Here is a 25,662-nt window from a genome sequence, read left to right as displayed (position 1 = left end):
GGTTAGTCGGATTAAGAAGATTAAGATATTCAAGTGGTCGAGATTATATTGATGAATCGTTAATACGCATGTCTGCTGTTTCCCCTAAGTTATTATTATTATGTTTAGTTCTTAGTGCACGAACCTCAACTACCATTCCGATTTCGTTTCTAATGAATTCATATAAAGCTTCCACCTTCGTATGTGGACTGAGTCGGGAAATAAATAACCTGGATTTGCGTGGTACTACAGCGAAATTGTGCGCGCCTTTGGATAGGTGATAATTACACTCAGAAAGTGCGCGTGCAGAAGAACGCTCAAGTTCACGATAATGGGCTGAAGAGGTGTTGCTCTCAATTTGATCCTTGCCATTCTCTTGAGTTCTTCTACCGGTTTCGTTGTTTCTGTCCTCTGAGCTGCCGACGTCAAAATCCACCTGCAGTGCCTTATCCGTTGGAACTTTATCCACCTCAAGCTCTAATATTGCGTTACTAATAGGTTTGAGATTACTAATGTTGGCTTCGTGTACAGTTTGTCGTGGTTTCCTGTGCTTTTCTGCGTTAGTCCGATGACGAGTTATATTCTTCCCTTTGCTGAGGGCAGTAACTTTTACAGCAGATCTATCAATCTTGCTTGAGGAAGTCTGCGGTCTTTGATCAGTTGATTGCTTAGCTGGATACTGATTCCGTTTTTTCATCACTCAAAACTCTTCTCCTGAAGCCAGTGTGGAGTGGCTGCCAGCAGGATTGCGTGTCCAATGAGGGCAGATTGCGATTAAGCTGGAAGAAGCTCAATCGAAGAAGCTGAGTTGAATTAAGTAAGTTCGTCAATTTAGCTGGGTCATCAAGATTCCTTAGTTTGATTTTGTTAAATATATCCAAAGGATAAGTTTGATCTCCTTATTTTCCCTTTGCAAGACCGTGATATAGTCTTTCAGCTCTTGTAATTGCGCTTTAATAAGAACTTTTCCTTGCTCAGGAGTAGTAACAAAATCTGAATAAACTTTACCATTGCATTTCCTTTTAGTTTCAAGTATTTTTTTCTCAGATTGCAGGAACTGAGTGCTATCATCGAGGTTGTTTGTCAGTGACTTCACATCACGGGAACCATATTTTGTCAACTCAAGAAGTTCAATGAGATTATTAGCCACATGATCGGCTCTATTTAAATGCTCTTTCTGGAACTGGCGGAACCCCTTTGAAAGTTGTTTCACACCCGTTGAAATCTCAGTTAATGCATCGTCACCGCTCGCGCTCCGCATGTCATTCAATGTTAACGACGGAAGACACGTTATGTCGGCATCATCTACCGAGTCATCATTTACCGAGACCTTAGATTGATTGCCACCCTTACATTGCTCACATTTCAAACAATTTTTAACTTTTTTAGCGATTTTTTTCAGATCCGCGTAAGGAGAACAGGATCCGCAATAAGGGGCACGACAGGATGTACATTGAAGTGTCCACTTGGATGCTGCAACTAGTACACATTAACAATTTCTCCACAGTGGTGTGGGAAGGAGAACAGAATATGCCAAGCAGCCCTTTCGATTCACTTCGTGGTGACACAGTCAGTAATTAGCCGTGACCTTTAGCTTGTCCGAAACAGCTCTATGGCTTGAAACGTTCGCGCGAATAGCAAGCACAGTGTAGGCCGGAAGATGTAACTGCTGACCTTGCCCAACCAGCGCAATGCCGAAGAAAGCTCTTTGTCTGTACAGTATTACTGAAATTCGAAAAATGAGTAAAATTGCGAAAAACCGTCTAAATAAAACTCGGTCAGTTGACCAGAGGAAAGGAGAAACACGTTAGCAATAAGAAATGGAAACTCCTTATTGAGTTAGACACTTTTGGATCCTGACCCACCTCAGGCTGAAGAGCACAAAATGAAGACTCCTTTTGATGAGTGAAGGCTTCTGAAAACGAGAAACATTTGAAGATTGAATGCATTTTACGAACGATAAAAAGAGTGATGAGAACGTGGAATGAATTGATTTGAATACATTAAAAATATAAACGATTTAAATAAAAACTACCGAACAGAGTGCGAATGAACTCGAATAGTTAATGTTTTGGAAACAAATCGCCAAAGATTGTGAAACATCTTCGGCGCAAATGCAGCTCCTTCGGTTGTTCCTCGACGTTCTTATTAGCTGCGAATGTTCCGGACGCACGCGCCAGTTGTCATCCCACGGCACGAAGAGTTATTTGCTGGTCATAAATGGCGTTCTTGTGTCCGCTTTCTCTACGGATATGACGGAATGAACTGCGCCGTGCACGAACGCAAAATAACTTCCGCGGTTTCGAGATCTCGCAAAATATCGCGAGATGAAATTGTGTCGGGATTTTGAAGGGGACGACAGCGCCCTGAACTGGCGAACAGAAATTGGCAGTTTTCTGAGGAACTCGTAAACTTGGCAGCAGTGGGAATTGAACTGCGCGAGGAAACGGCGGAAGGGGGGGGGGGTCTGTCATTACGTAAGATTAGAAGAGAGGATTACAGAACTGATGGAAGTCGAGCAAAGCTAATTGAGGAACAGAAGAGGAGATTACCGCAACTGAAGGGCGATCCGCAGCTAATGACCGAGAGGATCTTTGCACGGAGACAACGCCGTTCTAAGAACTTTTAGAAGAAAGTCGGTCAGTGCGGGCGCATTTTTACTGTGCTCCGTGTTTACTGTCTAATTGTAAGTTGCAGTCTTAACGAGTTCTACACGAGTAGCACCTGCATGATCCGGATGCTACAAGAAGATGTTCTTGTTTCACCCCTGCCTTCATCAGATAATTAGCGATTAATATATATGTATTAATAGTAATCCGGGTAAAGAAACGGCGCTGCAAAGTCACCTGATCTTTCAAGGCTATCGACTAGCCTTTGTTGAAAGTGCCCTTTGAACAATATAGCCTAAGGAAAAGGAATCAGAACTAATTTCTTAATCCCTTACTTCCACAACTAATTAGTTAAAAGTAACGAAAAACTCCTTTCTTGTCACAACGCATATTTGATGTGAACTTAATGATAAAGAAAATGAATCGGCGCAATGTTGCCGGATGCTAGGTCCCACAACAACCAACCCAACAATACGCCAATCCAGGTTACAGCTCCTCTCAAGGATATGTTGCAGCGCAGCCAGTGACAAATAAAGCCAGCGTGCAATACCAGCAACTATTATTAGGCCAATATATGTGTCATCAACTGACTAATTGTGATCTAAACCACCAACAAGCTATCAGTAACCACACTCAAGCTCTTTCACAACCAACAATGTCTACAATATCAAAGATCACCGGCAGCATGTCAACCCCCAGTTAATCCAGACAACAGCAATGAATGGAAAACGCCTTCATCAAGAAAAACAAAGAGAAATAGCCCCCCGGATCTTATGTAAGAAATGTCAAAGCAAAAAACGCATATTTGATGTTAACAATTCTCAACAGTAACGAGCAACAAATTCGATGCACTAGCTCGAGACACGGAAGAAGACAACGGAGAAGATGATGAAACAAAAATTCCTGCCATCCGCATAGAAATTGAGGACATAAAACCATTACTAGAAAAACTAAACTCAATTGTTCCTGAAGAATATATGTACAAAATAGAAAAAAAGATGAGAATTATGCAAAAAACAAGTAAAGCATATACGCTAATAGCCAAAGCGCTTGAAAATACCGATTACAGCTTTTATACCCATTCACCAAAAGAAAATACAGATGCTATAGGGTTGTACTGCGAGAAGTACACTACTCTACAGAATTAGCTGACATCAAAGCTGATGTACAAAAACACAACCATCAGGTTGTGAGGATATAAAACACAAAGTATCCATATTGGATCTATCTATGTTTTTCATCGATCTAATGCCAAAAACAAACAATAAAGATATATCTAATATCGAATACATCTTTAACGCCAAAATAAGATTCGAACCACCTCATAAAAAAGGAACTAGTGCTGTGAAAAGGATGTCAACAATATGGACACAACAAAACCTACTTCTTCAAACGTCCATTCCGTTGCATAAAATGCGCTAAAAACCACCCGAAAACCAGCTGTCCAAAACCTGACAGGCAAACCCCAGTTAAATGCTCTTTATAGCAGAGCACATCCAGCCAACTATAAAGGATGTACCGTTTACAAGGGGATCCAAAAAGCAAGAAGATTTCCACCGAAACAACTGTCAACAACCCAACCAGCAACAACAGGCAATTCAGAGCAAGACAACCTCAATCAGACCAGGATAATCCTACGCTCAAGTAGTGAAAGAAAGATCCCAGCAATTACAAGAACAGAAATAACTACACGCAAAACATGCCAACACAAGTATTCAACAATCTCTCTTTAGACTGGAACACGCTCTAATCGGACAAGCGGAAAATCAGGCAAGGTTGACAGAAGACATAAGAACATTGCTCAACCTGCTAACAGCACTTGTAGCAAAACTTAAATAATGATTAAATCGTTAAGAATTGCTCTTTGGAATGCCAACGGCCTGGATGGACATAGCCAGGAGGAGAAAACATTTATTATTGAACATAACTTAGATATCGTGTTGATCACAGAAACGCACTTTACAAACAGAAACCACTTTAAAATGATGAACTATAGCTACTACGACACATCCCGAAGGAACAGCTCGAGAGGTTCAGCAATAATTGTTAAAAACTGCATAAAGCACCACCACCACGAGCTAACCAAGTACAAAACGAATTCTACCCAAGCAACGAGTATTGCAATTGAACACTGGAGAGATCCTTTCACGATTTCCGCAGTCTACTGCTCACCAAGCTATAATATTGGTAAAATGATTTCGTAATCTTATTAGAAGCTTTTGGGAATAGATTTATCGTAGGAGGAGATTACAATGACCAGCATGCGCAGTAGGGCTCGAGAAGAATAACACCGAGGAGACGAATACTACAAAGAGTAATGCGAGAAAATCATTAAGAACATTTATCTACAGGAGAACCAACACACTGGCCGACAGAAAGGAGAAAAGTTCCCGATATATTAAACACCTTCATAACTAAAGGTATTGCGGAAGATTACACAGATCGAGTGTAGACCTATCTTCTGATCACTCTCCAGTAATAGCAAATTTGAGTTCGCATATTACATCAGACAGAAACCACCAGTTCTTCTTAATAAACACATAGATTGGGAATACTTCGAAGAGCTAATAAATGAGAAAGTAAACGTAAAAATTCCTCTTAAAACATCTGGCGATATTGACCTAGCTGTAGAAAACCTAACAACTATAATACAAGCTGCCTGGGAACAACACCAGCAATAAAAACACACGGGGAAAAACAGAATTTGCCAATCATCACAAAACAAACAACAGCAGTAAAACGAAGGCTAAGACGAGTCTGGCAACTGAGCAGACACCTTGAAGACAAAAGAAATTTTAATAACGCGTCAAGAAATTTAAAAAGAATGCTCTATGCAATAAAAATCCAACAACTTCTGGAACAGATAACTGCAACTGATACCACTGACCATGCCTTGTGGAAAGCCACAAAAAGGATAAAACAGCCAACACAATCTATCGAAGAACCTAACAGTGACTGGGCAAAAAGTGACTCAAAAAAAAGCCAACACTTTTGCTGAACACCTGGCAAAGGTTTTGCACGTGAATCTACAGCAGAAGAGGAAGAAGAAATCCATCGTTATCTTGAAGCTTCTTATCAATTGTCTTCACCTGTAAAGCCTACACGCCATCTGAAGTAAGGAGTATCATACAAAGAGAACTACATTCTAAAGAAACTCCGGGGTACGATTTGATTAATGGTAAAATACTCAAAGAACTAACTCCAAAAGACTAATACTTCTAAAGCACATATACAATGCCATAATACGCGAGGGTTACTCCCCAGCAGTTTGGAAACTAAAGTTGCGCAAATAATAATGATACTAAAGCCGGGAAACCCCTCCAATGAAGTCACATCATACTGGCCCATCAGTCTACTACCAATATTATCAAAAATAATAGAAAAGCTAATATTAAAATGGCTGAAACCGATCCTAGAAGAAGAAAACTTAATTCCACCACAACAATTCGGATTCAGACAGCAAAATGGTACTCAAAAATCAAAATCAAACTATTATATTAGGGCTACCCATTATTTCTAATACATACCCATATACACTGTGCTGCCACTTGATTAGGTACACCTACCTTGTAGCGTGGTGAGCCTCCTTTAGCCTTCAAAACAGCCACAAGATGCTGAAAACGTTGTGCAGGAATGGTGTACCATGCAGACATGAGTGTGTCATGCAGTTCCTTGAGATTCGACGGAGGTGTAAGCATGCAGCAAACAGCCCTTTCCAGCTAATTCAAAAGATGTCCAATAGGATATAGATCCGCGGACTGAGCGGGCCACTGCAGCAAATAGAAGCCATTGTCATGTTCCTGGAACCATTCCATAGTGATACGGACTTTGTGCACCGGCGCATTATCCTGCTGGAAGTAACCATCTGACTGAGGATAAACTGTCAACATGAACGAACGCACTTGGTCAGTAACGATGTTTGGGTACGATGTGGCATTCAGACGTGAATCTATGGGTATCAATGGACACAACGTGTGCCAAGAAAACATTCCCCACACCATAACACTGCCCCCACCACCTTGCACAGTTGTCGTCAGACATAACAGGTGCATGGATTCATGTTGTTTTCTCCACATTCTGAGCCTTCCATCAACACGATGCACCAGGAACTTCGACTCGTCAGCCCAAGCAACTGTTTTCCAATCCTCGATGGTCCAGTGTTGGTGCTGCTGTGCCCACAGGAGGCGTTCTCTGTTGTTCTTCATCGATAGCAAATGTACGCGATGTGGCCGTCGGCTGTTGTAGCCCATTCGCGACAAAGTGTGACTTGTGGTCCGTTGCGATATTTTGTTCTGCGCACCAAGGTTGTATTCTGACGTGATGTGCGACATTGTAGCCCGTCTGTTTGCTTGCACAATTCTAGCCATCTTCCTCTGACCTCTCTCATCAACAAGCGATTTTCTTCAGAAGGAGTGCCGTTGAGAGGATGTTTTCTGTTCTTTGCACCATTCTCGATACACCCTTGAAACTGCGTGCTGAAAAGTTCAGGAGAACTGCCGTTTCAGAGATACTTTGTCAGGCACGTCTTGCACCTACTACCATGCCACATTCGAAGTCTGTTAGATCATTCCTTTTCCCATTCTTGCTACGGTTTGTACGCTTAACTGATAGTGGAAAGGTTGTTCTGCTGCATTTATATTCACAATTGTGGTCATGTGACTTGCAATGCAATGTTGTGGGGACAAACCATTTGTGTGCACCGTAGGAGTGTACCTAACAAAGTGGCAGCACAGTGTGTGTATTTTGTTTATAAATTGTGTGTGTTCTCTGTTCGATTGGCCTGTTTGCTGGACGAAAAAACCTGTTTCTGAGGAGAAAAATCTTGCTATCTACGCCTGAGACCGACTAACTCAGCCACGGAGTGAAAAATGGCCATTAAAGTTCCTCGCGTCATCGACGCGATTCGAACCCGGGCCTTTTTCACCCGGTCTGGTGAGGACGGTGACGATACCACTGTGCTTCCCGCGCAGACTAGTGAAACTGAAATTTTATTATGTCTAAGGTGGCACCTAGACTTCCGTCTATCTCCACCTGATAAAGTTCACTTTGTGCAGAACCTCTGCAAAATAGACCTGTATGGAAGGTCTCTTCGCCATCAGGGAGAAGCTGTCACCTGCACAGCCGCTCCCCGTTGGCAATAGACCCTAATGGCCGCCCATATTCACTTGGTGCTGGGCCTGGTCTTCTATTTTAAGTGCCTCATGCACAAAAATACCGCACCCACCGGAATTTTATTATTATTCTTTATTTTTTTAAATTTATTTTTTATTATTTTTATTTTTTTCCTTTTTCTTTTCTTTTATTTTATTTATTATTTTTTTATATATATATATATATTTTTAAGATCCTAGCCGCCGAAATCTCAGGAAACTAAGCAGCACGACCTGACAGAGTAACTAAGTCTATTGGGTTTCTGGTCTGCCTCCACGGGGTGTAAGTAGGACAACGTTGGGCCTCATAGGGGTCCAACGGCTAAATGACCAGATGAACAACGGTACAGAACACAACACATGAACAATTCCCACACACTTTTAAATCTCTGGCATTTCCCAGTGAACTGGTTCACCACAATGAAAGCAACGCGGAGATGGGGGAAACCCCTGGTGCCGTAAGACAACAACACACACTTACGCTTACACTTACCCACCGGAAGTAGTGCTATACTGGTGGGTGCCAGCAATCCCGCTCCCAGACTGCACACACCTGAGAGCCAGCAAAAAATGAAATAAAATACACACACATAATATAAACAAAGTAAAAAAAAAAAAAAAACACAAATAATCAAAATGTATATAACCAAATCTTAATTAGTAATCATTAGATTATTCCAATGTCTTCTCCGTTGAAAAACAGTTACACAGAACTCTTGCAGTGCTTGAAATTTATCCTGATTAGCAATAAGGTCTCTTTCACAGCCTCTAACTAAATTACCGATCTTCACTTTTAGCCTTTCTCTAAGTTGAACATACAAACTACAATCATATAATACATGAGTCCAAGTCTCAGGTTGACCGCAAGTACATAAAGGAGAGCTGACTAGACCAAAGTAATGTAGTTTAAAATTTAATGAGCCATGGCCAGTTAAAATAAACGATGTTACCATAGAAGGAAAAAACCATTTGTTGTTACTATCATAAGTAAATTAACTGTTGGAATAAACAATCTAGTCACCTCCCCAGTTGCACTAAGATCCCATCTCTGTTGCCACATACCAATCAACTGTGTTAGAACATTTTTCTTAGCTTTAGCTATCTCTATAGTGACATCAGATGTAATATTCCTGAAAGAAACCACTTTTTTTAAGTAATAACAAAGGGCCCGATACACAATGTACAAGTCTAGAGGCAAATGCCCGGCCGGCCAAAACCTGCATAGCATTCGTTGAGACTGTTCTGCACAAACTAGAAATAACATAAAGCATTGATATGATAAATCGATAACAATTTCTGTTTAAATTTAACTCTGAAGTACCACACTGATGCTCCATACGCAACTATGGGTAAGAAGACTGCCTTGTAGTATAAATTTAAAACCTTCCTTTTCAACCCCCAATCTGACCCTGTTAATCGAATTATTGCTGCACTAAACTTTTTAATTTTTTCGTGTAAGTAATTTAAATGTGGGAAAAACGCTAATCTATCATCAATTCTTATACCTAGATATTTCACCTCAGATACCAGGGGAATCTGCCTCCCCTTAATTAAAGCTTTTGCCGGTCGCGCATAATTTAGTTTCCCCTTAAGAAGCATCGTAACAGTTTTAGTTGTAGATATCAATAGTTTGTGCAGATCAGCCCACGACACTAGACTTTCTAATACCTGGGCCACTCTTATTTCAAGCACAGCCCTGGATTTACCAGTAACACATAAAACCAAATCATCTGCATAAGCAATCTTATGCAGATTTTCAATTGATTGTTCTAGCCATAAATTAAGTACTAAGTTCCAAAACAGTGGGCCCAATACAGACCCCTGAGGACACCCTCTCGAAAGATTCCTATTAAACTGTAGATGCTTAGCTTTCAGTATAATTTTCCTACAATACAAATAACTCTGTATCGTCCTATACAATAAGTCTGGACATTGCATACCCCTTAATGCAGACAGAATACTTCATGCCACACCATGTCAAAAGCTCCAGTAAAATCTATAAAGATGGCTAATACATACTTATCCTCTGCCCGGTTGGTGAAATTCATGAGATCATTAATGGCATCCTCCATAGAATGCCCTCTCTTGAAACCATACTGATAAGGCAGGGTCAAACCATTTTTATCCATGACTTGGTTCAATCTTAAAAATAACAATCTTTCAAAAACTTTGCCAAGATTGGCCAATAACGAAATTGGTCTATACCCTCTTGGGTCATTTGGTTTTTTACCCGGCTTAACTAACAGCTTGATCAAACCAACTTTCCAGATCCCAGGAAAGGTACCTTGAAGTAAGCATTTATTATATAAGTTTAAGAAGATGTTAGGATAAAGCTCAATCACTTTAAGAACAGCGATATTCTTTACTAAATCGATCCCCCGTAGCTTTGGAAATGTTAACTTTCTTAGAAACGGCTCTCAATTCCTCTTAAGTAAATAAGCTAATATCAACAGACCCAAGGTATGTTACATACCAAGGTGAGTCCTTGATGCCGTCTTGCTCTGTTTTCTCCTCACCTTCTTCCTCATGAGGAAACAACTCCGATGTTATTGCCTGCACTGTTGTAATCCAATCAGTTGTTTCCACACCATTGACGATTAGGTCTTACTTTATTCATACTTAGTTTATAAATTAATCCCCAAGGATCTGTATTGTCCACACTAGTAACTAGATTTCTCCAAGCCTTTAATTTACTCTCATAAATAGCCCTATAATAAATTTTCTTTTTATTCCTATAACATGCGTGATAAAATTGAACCTCATTCAGCCCCCACCGCCTATACCTCTGATATGCCTTCCTACATAAAAATACTTCTTTGCTTAACCCGGATAATTCCGCATTCCACCAATTAACAACTCGCCTCTTAACTCGTTGTCTTCTTGACGCACAACTGAGGGCTCTAAGCAATGAACACTGAACGAAAGCGGCGTACTCACGAGGATTTAAAAAAATTCAAATTAACCATATTGTCTCCCGAAAAATCTAAAGCCACTGACCGTGCAAAACTAGACCAGTTAATCTTCTTATAAGTAAATCTAGTTAATTCAAAATTATCAAAATCAGCCAAATTAATATGAAAAACCAAAGATCTATGATCACTATTCGTATGGTCCGTTTTCACAAGCCAATGACAGATTCGTCTGGATAACCCCTGAGTAACTATAGTCAAATCAATATTCGACCTGCCATGACAATTGTTAAAAGTATAAGGCTGACCTGATATATTGACTACACACAAATTATTCATTGAAATCAAGTCTTCCATATAATGGATAGAATTAACAATTTCGTGACTTGGAGGACAATAAAGAGATATTAAATTAAAAGTCGACCTAGGAGTACTAATGTTCACACATGTTGAGTTCTGACTACACAGCCCAGAGAGGACAGTTACCTGCAATAACTTATTAAAGACCACAATTGCTGTTTTAGGTTTCACATCAACTACACTTATAACTGTGGCATCAGCAGGGAAGCCAACAATTTTATGTCCATGTGCAAAGGAACCAACATACGGCTCCTGCATACACAAAATGTCAACACTTTCTTGCACGGCCACCATTCTAATTTCATCAGTAACCGCACGACATCTTTGGGCATTCAGTTGAACCAACTTAAGCACACTACCTTCATCTTTATGTTGAAAACTACCATTCACATTAAAAGTATACTACAGTTATCCATCATAGGTACGCGTACTGGCGAACTCTAGGGCCTTTTTATACTCAGGACAACTACTACTCCTTAATGAGTGATCATAAGCTCCACCTCTGCGCTTGCAGTTCACACAACATGGATCTTTATTTTTATTTGGGCAATCAACAAAAAGATGGCCACCTTGAGCACAATGACCACACGACACAGTCTTGTGTGTGCAGTGTTGTATAGAGTGGCCATACCCCAAACACTTAAAACATTTATCACAACTGTAAAACGCCTGAATTTGTGTGACGTATATCCAAAGTACAACCTGCCATTACACATCAAATTTTGCAACATATGAGGAGCTACCCCAATCACCCAATTATTAAACCTTGCTTGCCTTGGAACTGTTACTAAATCTAAAAACAATGCCCTCTCTGACTTCTTGCTCCTCATATCCATAATCTTGAAGGTTTTTCTTATATAAATCCCTAATAATATCCTCCTGAGTTAACTCCTTAGTACATCATACACTAAGATGGTAGGGTTCTGTAACTTTACTTTATCCAGATTAATACCCTTTTGAAAAATTGCCTCTGCCTTACTGAGTTTATCCAAATCCTTATCTGTTTCAACTAAGACTCCTTTATTTCGTATAGCTCTTAGATTTCTAATTTTTATTTCTTGAAACTTTTCCTTAAAACAATAACCTCTTTGACTTCCTGACTTGACTTATACTGTTCTGAGGACACCTCAGCCCTGAAAATAACCTTATTATTTAATCTTGTCACTTTTCTCAGCTTCCTGTTATTATCCACCATACAGATATCATTTAATATTACCTAATTGAGGCTGGCTGAATCCAGCCCTAACCTTGTCCGCATAAGTCCCCTTTTGTTCTGCAACATTAGTTAGAAAAGGCTGCCCTCTTACAATGTCATCTAATAAACTGGCACGCACCTCCATCTCCTCTACCCTTGTTTTAAGACATTCATTGTCAATGACTAATGCTGTTGATATAGTCTCCATGTCTATCCATACGTCAAGTAAGAAATTAGTTGCATCTTTAGTCACTTTATTATTTTCACTAGTCATGTAGTCAATAACTTTTTTCTTCAACTTTGTTACAAGCTCAAAAATAGTAGACCCGTCAGGGTACCCGAGGTCCTTTGATCCTGTATGTTAGCAACAATTATTTCACTCTCACGAACATTTGTGCCTGTACTTCTTCTCCCCGATTCCGAATAAAAACATCAGAAACCACATTGTCAGGCTGAATATCCGGAAAATCAGTTATCTTACCATTTGACAAATCATTGGTGAAATCTGTTACGGCAACATCTTCTTCTAACTGCACCCCCTGTTCAACCATGCAGCCAACTTTAACTACGTTTTCCACACCACCTACCTGGATATGAGAATCAGCTTTACCAGACGTCCCAGCTTTTGTATTCACACTAACAGTACTCGTTGCACCACTACCTCCACTACTTAAAACATTTCTTGCTTTAATATTTTTAACTTTAGACGATGCTTTCTTTACAGAATCAGTATTGTACAACGTGGGAACTCTGGAAGGAAGTGGGGGAAAGCTCCAGTCTTCTCTTCGTTCCCCTCCTCTTCCTCCTTTACCAAGCTTCTTACTATGAATTCTGCCTTCCCTTAACTATAATAGTCGGTTCAAAGCAATTGACTATTATTAACTGAGACGCAACAATATTATAAACTGAAGATTAGTTAACTACGCCAAAAACTATAACGTCAATAAATAAATCTATCAAGAATTAATGTTACAACACAAGAAAACAGTAGCAATCGAGCTAGCAACCCAACCAGTCTGCAGTCACGGAGAACTTGTGCCACACACCCGAGCACTAGCCTAGTCACCACAAACTACATCTAGTGAAACTGAAAGGTATTCGTGCAATGATTGCGGCCTCCAGGGTTTCCCCTATATACCGCTGTACCTTCTGTAGTTTATTTATAGCCGGCAAGTGTGTGTAAATGTATGTGTGTATGTTTTAGTGTAGGTTCTGATGGGTGTTGTTTGCCGGCCCTGGAGACTTTGCAGCCTGGAGGCAGGGGGGGGGGGGAAGCCATCTGCGTCCAGACTCCCGTACCTTGCCACGAGGAGGCGCTCCAGGGGTTAGTAACCGCAAAGAGGGTTTCCAACCAGTGGTAAACCCGTGAAAGTTATGGGAAGGAGAAGTAGGACAAAGAAAGAAGAGAGATATTCTCTTAAGAAAGGAGCAGAAAACGGTAGGATGAATTAACAACTAAGAACAGAGAGGAAAGTAAGGTTTTCTCCGACTGGAAGAGGAGCCCAACCTCAGCCAGCCAGAGAAAGGAAAACTCAAGAAACAAATTTAATTGTGTCTGAGACACCAAGAAAATAACTTAACTTAACTTAGCATCTAATTACAAAATTTTCCAAAAATTTACAGTGAGAAGACAAGACTTCTGAGAAGCTAAGAAGAACTTTTCTGAACAATAGTTGGTAAGAGTTTTAAACAGTTACACTGAATAACAAGCAATCTAATAACCTTCAGTGATTTTGTTAGAACTGCAATTCTAGTATCTTAACACACAATGAGGAAAACTTGAGATTTAACAAGGCTATTAACTCCGAGAGTCATAATAAAATTAAGATCACAATTACATAAAAAGAGGAAGTTGTAATTCTAAACAATAATTTTTTTTTTTTTTTTTTTTCAGTGAAACTGAAAGAACAAACCAAGTTATACCCAATATTCTCTGGAGTGCCACAGGGGAGTGTCTTGGAACTAGTATTGTATATCCTGTACACCGCTGACCTCCAAGTTAACGATAACACCCTAGTAGCAACATTTGCTGATGACACAGTAGAACTTTTGTAACTGATGAAAATCCAATAAGTGCAACACAAAGGTTGCAAGGACAGCTTAACCAGACACAAGCTGGGCAAAAAAAATGGCGCATGAAAAGCAATGAGACGAAATCTACTCGTGTTACATTCACAATGAGACAGGAAACATGCCCAGACAAAATCCCAGAAAACCTTTGAGGTGTCAGTGAAGAACAGTACGAGAGATTTCACCGGGACATTAAAGACATTGAGATAAGGTCCAGGGGAGGTGGAACGTCAACACGTTGGCTGACTACTGCGGGACGCTGAAAATGTAATATTAAGTACTGTAGAAAGATATGCAAGAAAATAAAAGAAACAAAAGTTTAATCCCTCTTAGACCCGTTTTTAAAATGAGAAGTCAGCGTTTAGTGGACTTTTTACCACATTTCCCTCTTTAACAGTGTTTTCTACACGAATAAAAATCTGGTAAAAGCGGTATTTTGTTATAATTTCAGCGCACACATCCCCCCAAAATTAATAAAAGTGAAGTTCCACAAAATGAAAAACAAACAGTTCCACAGAAAAATATGATTCCTACCCAAAAGAGCATTGGCAACTATTGTTGGATTATTATATTAAGATGCATTAAGGGCTTACGCCCCAGGCTGCAAGAGAATTAGACTACGTACAAGTTAGCGCAAATGCATCATATTAGTACACAACTAAACTCTGAATGAGCAAGTGTTTTGCAAAGGCGACATCGTTATATTACGTATAATATTGTGAATACCTTCACAACGAGTTGCCTTGATATTGCACTACTTCGAAGTAGTAACACTTCACAAATCAGAAGACTGTTGTTACTTATTCTCAGTGGATACCACCACCCACACATAATTCATCTGATACACCATCAGGCATCTCTCATATTGTGCAGTTATACTTCATAACTGTTTTGCCATCATTGCATCACTAGGATACCTACCCACCCAAAGAAGGGCCAAATAGCCCTGAAACGCTGCCGTCTGGGTGATGGTAGTGGTGGTATCCACAGAGAATAAGTAGCAACAGTCTTCTCCTTTGGTGAAGCGTTACTTATTCGGAGGTAACATAAGGAGGTATTACCTCCGAATAAGTGGGTAACATAAGCCAGAATATCAACAGTGGATCGACACTGACGGAATCCCTACTGGTGATCGTTGATCAGACGGAAGGTTTCTAGGTAGTTTAAGAGTTGGCGGTTAATTGATTTCTCCCTTACTTTAGAAAGAGTACAAGTAATTGCGATGGGACAATAATTGGATGGGAGAGACTTGCCACCCTTTTTAGGAACTGGCTGGATATGAGTAAATTTCCAAGCTGAAGGAAAAATACCTTTGGAATAAGAAAGTGAGAAAAAGGTAGCAAAGAACAGGAGTAAGTTCAGGAGCACAGGTTTTGAAAACATGTGGAGAAATACCATCAGGACCTGGAGCTTTCTTAGCATCAAGATTCATCAAAATCCTTCTGATATCCTTTTGACGGAAGACCACAGGAGGCATTGAATGGAGCGTGTTGGGAATGGTGGGAGGTGTTTTACCAAGATCATTAATACATGAGCTCGAAGAAAAATCGGATGCTAGCAGGTCAGCTTTATCCTTGGCTGAAGTGACAACAGAACCATATGGTTTTTGACAGAGGTAGGAGCAGAGATGGGCAAAAGTTGCAGCCAATAGCTTTGGCAAGAGACTTGCCAAAAAGAAGAAACTTGCTTTTTGCCCTACCATTAGGGGAAGAAGCAAGTTTACTACTCTTATCCTGTTCAAAATCGAGTTTCGACTGATCAAAAATGCTTCACAATTGTTACGAGCTTTAGTGTAGGCAGAAAATGAAAGTAAACAATTAGAAACAAGCCAATTACGGTATGCAATGTTTTTTCTCTTGTACAGCCTTTACACATTTATTGGAAAACCAAGGGTTAAATAAAGGACAAGATTTTAAAGTGCAGCGTGGGATAAACGATTCCATTCTTACTAGAATAAATTCACTGACAGAATCTGAGCAAAGGTTGAAATCAGAAGTTTTGAAACAGTAATCCGACCAAGAAAAAGAAGAAAAGAAGTCTCGCAGGTCATCCATCCCATTTTGCATTCTTGTAATGCCAAACAATACGAGGTTGGGAATAGCCATGAGATAGTGGCTCCATTGGAGAGGAGACAATCACCAAGTTGTGATCTGAAGTGACTAAAGGACCTCTCACTTCGACCGTGTACTTAGAAGGGTTGTTTGTGAGAAAAATATCAAGCGTGTTGGCTGTATGGTTAGGATTGTCCGGTATTCTGGTAGGTGAATGAACAAACTGTGCAAGGTCATTAGTAATTGCAAAAGCCACAGCATCTCGACCTGCTGGGTCGGTGTGACTAGAAAACGGAAGCCAGCTGGAGTTGTGAACATTAAAATCACCAAGGAAAATTACCTCACTGTTAGGAAAGTTGGACTGGAGAAAGTCAAGTTGCAAAGAGAGGAAGTCAAAGAGCTCCAAGTGATTAGTGGAGTTCGGAGAACGATAGAGAAAACAGTTCAAATTGAAACAATGAGGTAGAAATATTTTAAGTCAAAGAAAATTGAAAAGAGGAGATTCCAAATTACCAAACTGTCCGTTCTGACAAGGAATATTCAACGGACATATGCACAAGTATCACCTTTGACGCAAAAGGAATCATAAAGCGAATAATTTCAGAACTGAGATGAACAATTTTTGAATCAACCAATAACTGAGATTCTCTCCGAAAAAGTACATGGGGTTTGGCAGACTGCAAGTGGAAATGGACATCGTTGAGATTTGATTTGGGACCACGTATATTTGTGAAATGAATTGGGAAGTGTTTGGGAGGTTTAGATCTTTTCGCAGATAAGCTTGCTCTATTAGTTTGACAATTCATGGGTATTCAATAGTGAGAAAAAGTGGGTGAAGGACATGCTGTATGAAGTAATGAAATTTTTGGATATGGCGTACACGTGGTAAGAATATTATTATTATTATTAGTCATATGGTGCAAGGAAGCCTGAGGCTTATGCTGCACCAGGAAAAACAAAGTTCCGGAGTTACTCTGAGAGAGAGAGAGAGAGAGAGAGAGAGAGAGAGAGAGAGAGAGAGCTCAGGACCCTGGGTGTGCCAAGCCCATACTCACCAGATGCGAGCCCCTACCCAGATCCTTGACATAACGTGGCCCCGACAATGCCCCCAGCATACACACTACTCGGACTCCCTCCAGTCACTATCTGGCAGAGTAGAGGTAGCAAGATTATACACTAGCTGATCTGGAATCCTCCTAAAGAGTTACCAATAGGTTTGGACCGGTGTACTAATTAGAGGCCGGCTTGCTAACACCGTTTTAGAACTGTACCCTCGAAATGTAATGAAGATTGGATCTCGCCACGATGTTCAGCATAACCTCAAAAGTTATCAGTCATACTGCATGATGGAAGAGTTGATCGGAACTTAGCTCTGGAGACTAAACATGGGCTGCATCACTTCAAGCCTCCAATAAGGAAAGTGGTGGTATTCCACCGGTTGATGAGATTCATCTACCATCTAGTATTGCCTGGTAACACAGGGGAGCTCCGCAGGGGGATTACTAACAGTCCTAGAGACTTAGAGTTAACTGTGTATTACTATGATGCACTTGCACTAACTTGTACGTAGTGGATTATTATATGTACAACTTACCGATCACGCCAACGTACCGTGAGGTGTAGATATAATAATTTTCATGCAGGGGTTCCCTGAGACCTGGAAATTATTTCAAGGCTTCATCCAGGGTAGAAACTTGGAGAAAGTGCGATCTAATGTATCAGTGTGACATTTATGAAGATTTGAGATGCACTCTGATTTCCAGAATCTACTACCTACCAAGAGACGGTGAATCTCACCTTCTTGAAAATGAAGAGTACAAGGCCTTTACTTGTTTTTCCAAAGATGTCTATGTGCTGTGTAGAAACCTTCCACCGACTTAGACACCAACAGCAGTGATCTCATCTGGAACCTAGGTTCCACACGCCATATGGCGATCACATCTGCGCATTCTACCACAGACCCTTTCTGTCCCTATCCTCTACCCCCTTTTCGCTTGTTGGAGCAATCTCCATCGTACCTGGAGAAGGCCTTCCTCTTCATCTTCCATATTTCTACCTGTCCCCCTGCGGCTTGACTCTTAACTGCGACATACTCTAACATTGTGTGTGTGTTTTTTTTTTTTTTTTTTTTTTTTTTTGTCTCCATCAGGAAGCTCGGGCGACCCTGGTGGGCATCAATCAACGTACAGGGGACTGCCTGGCTTACCTCCAACAAGAACAACAACCGAATAGTACACTTACATGAAACAACACAAAACTCATACTTCTGGCTTTTATAGAGTTCTGCTTAACCACACAAAAGAAAACGGCGCAGTTGTGAGAAACCACAGCAGGCGCCCTCCCCCACCCAGACACCGTTCCACTATGCCGGGTATCGCGATCAGCAAAGAAAGAAAGAAAAAAAAGCTAGTCAGTGACATGCAGGCCAGTCCCATAGAGCTGTTAGTTTAACTGCTGTTCAGGGAAAAGTAATGGAGGCACTGGTTAAAGTAGCATTGCAGGAAGATCTTGACAAGACTGCAGTAATAATTCAGACACAGCATGGGTTTGTTGAGGGGAAGTGTTGTCTGACAAATTTGATTGGATACTAAGATGTGGTCACAAAGGAACCAAATCCCCCCAGGGGCTCACATCTGGTGAGTATGGGCTTGGCACACCCAGGGTCCTGAGCTGGATATCATCATTCTTCTCTTTCTTGGTGATTTCCTTCTACATCTCTCTGTCTCTCTCTCTCTCTCTCTCTCTCTCTGGGTCCTAGGGTAAATTAATTTTTTTTTGGCTGGTGCAGTATAAGCCTCAGGCTTCCTTGCACCATATGGCTAATAATAATAATAATAATAATAATAATAATAATAATAATAATAATAACCGGAAACAAAGAATTGTTGTTATATCATATATTTGGATCTTAGAGAGGCTTTTGATACTGTTGCACGCGGAAAACTGCTGTACATCAGGCTTAATGTCCCATCTGCCAGATGATACGAAGTTCGGCAGGGTTGTTGATGACAGTAAAGACAGCATGTTAGATCTAGAAAATTTGGGCAGATGGGCTGAGAGGTGGCAACAGAAGTTTAACATCGACAACTGCAAAGTACTGCATATTGGTAGAAGTATCAAAGAAGAACGTATCAACTGTGTGGTACTACACACATACACAGGGTAGTGGAGAATGAAAAAGACTTCAGGTATTTTGCAGTCAGATATGAAGACACCCTAGACACCCTTACCAGAATCCAGAAAGCCCTCAACAACAAGACACAACTTGATGTTATTTTCTTTGACATAAAAGCAGCCTATGACAAAATAGATATAACAGCTCTAATCACCATTCTCCAGCAGTACTTTAACATCACAGGAAGAACTCTTGGCATCATTAAATTAAACCTCGAGCATAGACATCTCATCATCTCACATCAGAGCTTTTGTACAACGTGAATTGCTAATAGGGATGTCCCACAAGGGGGGGGAGTCCTATCACCAACACCCTATTTGCCACAGCGCTGGAGCCCTTCCTGGCATCGCAAACTGACTTCCAATCATACGCTGATGACCTGAAATTTTATATCAAATCTTCTGACCAAACTCAGGTTCGTAGCACTACCTTGCAGGCAAGTAAAACCATACATAACCTCCAACAATATCTGGCTTCCATCGGACTACAGATTAATAAAACAAAGACAGCTCAAATGTCCTTCACCTGGAAGAAGTCACGCAATGACATTAATCTTACCATCAATGGATCACCCATTCAAAAAGTTAAAACGCACAAAGATCTCGGATTAGTGTGGGATGAGGGGCTAACATTCCAGGCTCACGTCCTGAACACAAAAACAAAAATGTACTCAGCTATGTGGGCGATCCGCCAGGAACTAACGGGAATTCATGACGCCGACCTGGTAAAGAAATATGTGGTCCGATGTGTCTATCCTATACCTCTCTATGCCGCAACCATTTGGTCCTCTGCTCCCACAACACACTTCAACAAGCTCCTCAACCTGGAATACTGGCTCCTGAAATGGCTCAACTGGAGGACTGGCAACCAATGCACCATTTCCAGGGCTCAGTTCTACATAAATCAGGAAGTAACCCCATGGAAACAACAGATTGAGGCAGAAAACCTTCTTACACTTGCCAGACTAAGCACTAGACGACTCGACGCCCCTGAAATTACTGATTTCATAAAAACTCCACGCATTGCCGGAAGGAATCAAATGGACCCAAAGCTCCCACTCACAATCAGCTTGAACACCCTGAAAGGATTGAGACGCATGTTCCCAGGAAACACGGTAGATTTGATGAACAATCTAGCCATTGAGCTGGATAGTTTCTGCGAGCAACATACATACATACAAACGTCAGAAGCTAAAGGACGCTTATGCAAACGTACACTTAAGAGACGCCACCAGAAGGAAAATGCCACCACAATGCATCCCGTTAAAGATAGGTGAAAAGGAAAATAAAGTGAAGTCATCACTGGTCTCCTCTCTCTCTCTTAGAATCTACGAGTCTAAAGACGCCTGGCTGCACTATTACGTTCAAGAGTGAAGAATTGAAGAGATACCACGTGCAACAACCGGTGAAGGACTGCCTCATTTCTCTATATTTTCTACATTTCTCTCATGCTTTTCTAATTTATAGCAATTTTGAGAAAATAATATCCTTTAATTCTTTTAATTATGTAAAATAATAAACACTAAGTTCTGTACCTTTCGGGTTAAGCATACATGGGCCTCATGTAACCGCCAGGCACATGTCCCTGTCTTAACCTTTGTATGTAAATATCACCCCCCTAGCTTTCTGCTGTCCAGGGTGGGGCTCTTCGGAGAGCAATAAACAGATTTAATAATAAATGAAGTTTGGTGAGCAATGCACACAGGCTGCCAGAGCAAATCATGGAGTGTTGTCAATGACGTACAGGAATTTTGCAAGTAGGGAAAAGGAGGTGATTGTCCCTCTCTATAGGACAATGGTCAGGCCACGCCTTGAGTATTGCATACAGGTCTTGAGGCCTCATTTTAGGAAGGCTGTAGAGTTGCTTGAGCGTCTACAGAGAAGGGCAACAAGACTGGTGAGAGGAACAAAGGGGTGCGCTCATGAAGAAAGGTTTAAGTTCTGCAATTGCAGCGGCTGGAGACTAGGCGGCACCTGCAAGGTGATCTGATTGAGGTGTATAAGGCCTTGAATGGGTTGAACATTCTGAATTCTGATGGGATTCTTCCTCGTACTCAGAGTAATCGTCTGACAGGGCATAAATTCAAATTGAGGAAAGACAGTTGTAGAATAGATGTGCGCAAATTTGCCTTAAGCCAGCAGATGTTTAATGATTGGAACAAATTTCCAACTGTCGTTATGGAAGTTGCTAGCTAGCTTAAATAGATTTAAGGCGGAGGAACTGAAGAAATTCTTAGAGGGAATGGGTGTGTGAAATTGTTTTTTTTTTTTTCTTTTTTTGGCTGATGCTACATAAGCTCATACGCTTGCTTTCTTGCATCACATGCCTCTGTTATTACATTCCTGTCTTTTTTTTGAGGAAAAAGTCTAAAGATCGTGGACCAAATTTCATCCCATCATATTTCATTAATAGGAAAAGATTGAATATTATCAGATATCGACACTATGTACAGTCAACAGCAAGTCCAAATTATCTTCAACACTTCACCAGACAATAAAAGTCCTAAAGGAAAATCCACAGCAGTAGCTTTCCCAATGTTCAAATACTGTACAAGAATGTTGAAGGCAGTAGAAATCCGAAAACAGTTCTGATATCTTAGAAAACATTGTTACCATCTAATACAAGTAATAACTGTGAGAAGGCGTAGTTAGAAGTAACTTTTCAGTACAGCAACCCTGAGGTCATCATCATCAGCCATTTTCAGTCCACTGCAGGATGAAGGCCTCTCAAGCAAATTTTCAGTTCCTTTTGGTTTGTGCAATGGCCATCCATTTACTACCCACAAACTGATCAATTTCATCTGTCCATCTCCGTTGTTGTCTTCCAGGTTTTCTCTTAGAAAATAACAGAATGGTACATGTTGGGTACCATTCTGTTATTTTCTTATTCCATCTTTCATCATGTCTTCGAGCTATGTGTCCTGCCCAAAACCATTTTAGTTCTTTAGTATTGATAAGAATGCCTAATCCATGTGTTTCTCTTCTTATCTAACAGTTTTTATCGTTCCATTCTTCGCTGTGTAGTTCTCAGCTTCTCTTCCATTCTTTTGGTGAGTGCCCAAGTTTCACTTCCATAAGTCATGGTGGGGAGTATACATTGGTTCATTATTTTACGTTTCAGCCAAAGTATGCACAGTATGTGACCATATTTCCTGAATGCTATCCATTCAAAATTTATTCTTCTCTTGACTTCCAGCCATTTATCATTATTACAGCTAATAACTTGTCCCAGATAAGTATATGACTCCACCTTTTCAATTACTGCTCCTTCAATCATTATTTCCCTTTCCGTGGCATACTTGTTCATCATTACTTTCGTTTTAGCTATATTCATCTTTAGTCCAAAATCCTTACTAACTGTGCATAACTGATTAAGATTTTCCTCTAATTCTTTGGGATCGTGACTTATGACCACAATGTCATCTGCAAATCGTAAATGGTTTAGGTACTCTCCGTTCACATTGACTCCTTTCTGTGACCAGTCTAAACTTCTGAAAGCTTCCTCAAGGGCAGCAGTAAACAGCTTCGGAGATATTGCGTCTCCTTGTCGAACTCCTTTCTCGATTTTAAATTTCTGATTTATCTCCTTTCTTATCCAGCGAAATTGTGATTGAAATATTCTTCTCCTTAGGCGCCACACCATTCCTAATTTATTTTGTGAAGAGTCTTGCCATCCTAATTTTAACAGCTACAGAAAAAAGTTTGTCTTCCCCTGGGGCTTTCTGATTCTTCATTTTCTTCAATGCATGTTCTGCTTCATCAGGAAGAATATCGGGTATGTCGTATGTGTTGCTGCTCTGCAATCCGTCTTCCCCACTGCTGGCCTCATTCCCTCGCTCTTTGTATAATTCCCTATATAGTACTAGTGTTCTTCTATTTGAATTATGCTATTTATAAGTACACTGTCGCTATTGTTCAATTTCAGTATCATTTGTCTTTGTGTTTCTGTATTTCTGCTCGTGGGGTACAGAGCAGTAATACAGAAAGTAACCCTGCTGAGGTACGTAGTCACGAAAACAACAGTCTATGTTGGGTTAACTCAGAGGGCCCAAACTTTCTCGGTACACGGCGCCCAAAGTGTCCCAGTAATTTTTTCACGGCACCCCTAAGCCAAAAGAAATACGTAACACAGTGGCTTTCGACCTTTTAATATAATAATTTTATTCTTTATTTATAGAGGTCGTAAATAAAGATGAATTGTATAGATCACCTCAAAATTAAAAAGATGCGGATATTCCATGGATATTGTACCCTTTTTATAATCAAATAAATGCGTAAATTGAAAAAAAACAAAACAAAACAATATCTTTAACTTAAACGCAAATTATACGGCACCGCAAGAACGTTGTTGCGGCACCCCGGTTGAAACCCGCTGGGTTAACTGATGGAAGTTCATTTCTCCTTTTGAAGACACGTGGAAGAGCATTAAACGCAACCTGAGATCGAACAAGAAAGGTTCATTTTCAGTAGTGAAGTGTCCTCCTGCAGTAAGTTGAAGTTCTTGTGCATAGTCCAAATAGTGGTGACAATCAAATAAGATACGATCCACGTTCTCTTCAGCCCCACGCAGTGCAATAGTATCTGGGTCAAATGACCCCCTCCCAGCACGTATCAGTTAGAAGGCCTCACTCGCGCAAAAACAAGTAGAAATTAGTGACCCATCTCATTGTATACATTTCCCAGGACATTAGATGGGAGGGGTAGCTGCGAAAAACAGGTGTCTGATTTTTTTCTTTTTTTTATGTACATTCAAAACACACACAAAACTTTGAAGCGGAGCGGGTGGTTGTCCATCAGGGTTTCGTTGGAGTAAAGTGTTGTTCGCACAGATGATGCGTCAGTTTTTAGCGTACCGAAGACCTTCGGAGTATCGGTGGAGCGTCATCCACGTGTTATCCCCCCCCCCATCGCGAATATTCTACGAACCGTCTGTGAAACTGGGAAAGCGAAGAAGCAACTCGTTGGAACGAACTTTCTTCGTAAGCACCGTTTCGGAGATGTTCCCTGGGGAGGGGGGATTAGAACGTGGCTGGGGAAGCAGCTCTTCTCGTGCGTCGTTGTCTGTTCGTGAACATCGTGCGCAAATACTGCTAACGAAGAATGGTGCCTGGAAGGGATCTGCGTGAGGGGCTGATTTCCCCACCGTACACGCTGCTTGCCAGGATGGATTGGTGGATGCTATCGATTTTGGGGTCGTTTCTTTACTTTTCCTCCGACATCAGCCGTGCCCTCTCCGATTTGTATCCCGTTTGCACGCTCTACTGGTCATTTATCGTGATCTCGACCCGCGAGAAATAAAGCGAGTTAATAAATAAAAGTTCTCCGGATCGTCCTGGAAATTCTCTTTTTTCGGACGCTGCACGTTGTGGATTGAGAATCGATGGAAGGCGAATTACTCTGTTTGCTGTTCGTACTTCTTCTTTTATTTTGTTTTTATTTTGGATTTAAATAGGAAGAAGAGGACTGGTTCGCCTAACTGCCTGTTAGCAGACGTAAGAGGGTCAACAGAAAAACAAAGGGGTCTAATTTAAAATCAAAATGGCGGCTTAAAAGTTCCTAAAAGGTTATTTAAGACGTATGAAAGGGAACAGAGGAAATCGGTCGTCCAAAAACGGCTGTCAAACAACGGGAGGTTGGGGAGCAGTCGCAATGAACCCAAGTGGGTGGTCAAACAAAGAGTTTCTTTCTTACCTGTTCGTTGACGACTTTACTCCGCCGCAGAATCCGGCAGGTGACCCTGTGAGAAGCGCCGTACACTGGCCGTCATGTGTTCTTCTGGTCGATGCCGCAGAAGTCACCTTCTGGGTGTTTTGAGTGAGCGCGTGACGTGGTCGCGAGGAACCGGTTTGTCGATCTCCGCTCGCGAGGGCTGATCGCTCGAGACCCGACACTGCGGACCATAAAAGGAGGTGCGGTTCGCGCACGTGACCTTTAATCGCTAACGAATTTGGATGCGATGACGAAACCTGAAAGAGCAAGCCCAGCTGCGAACTGGGACAAGCATTTTTGGGCATTCGGGGCCGAGGTTCCAAATGGAGTCACGTGGGGTTGTCCGGCTGGTCAAAAATCGTTAATTGCCGCCGCAATTAAACGCAATTGTCCCGAGACAACGCCGTTCACTGCGAGACATTTTCGGTCGCACCGCGCCCCCGAAGAAAGCGGCAA

The 25,662-nt window shown here is 41.0% G+C and overlaps 1 protein-coding gene across 1 annotated transcript in view; it reads right to left on the bottom strand.

The window, feature by feature from the left end:
- Window positions 1-25,328, bottom strand: part of LOC150085117 (uncharacterized) — a 173,051-nt gene extending 147,723 nt beyond the window's left edge. The window contains exon 1 of the mRNA XM_090373879.1: window positions 25,189-25,328. The gene's annotated coding sequence lies outside the window, so the exon portion shown is untranslated. The remainder of the gene's footprint in view (window positions 1-25,188) is intronic.
- Between the last annotated feature and the right edge of the window lie 334 nt (window positions 25,329-25,662).

Source organism: Mastigoproctus giganteus, chromosome 5 (assembly GCF_048544385.1).
Source record: "Mastigoproctus giganteus isolate SK-2022 chromosome 5, ASM4854438v1, whole genome shotgun sequence".
NCBI classification, from domain to species: domain Eukaryota; kingdom Metazoa; phylum Arthropoda; class Arachnida; order Uropygi; family Thelyphonidae; genus Mastigoproctus; species Mastigoproctus giganteus.
This window is presented reverse-complemented; position numbering and strand designations above follow the sequence as displayed.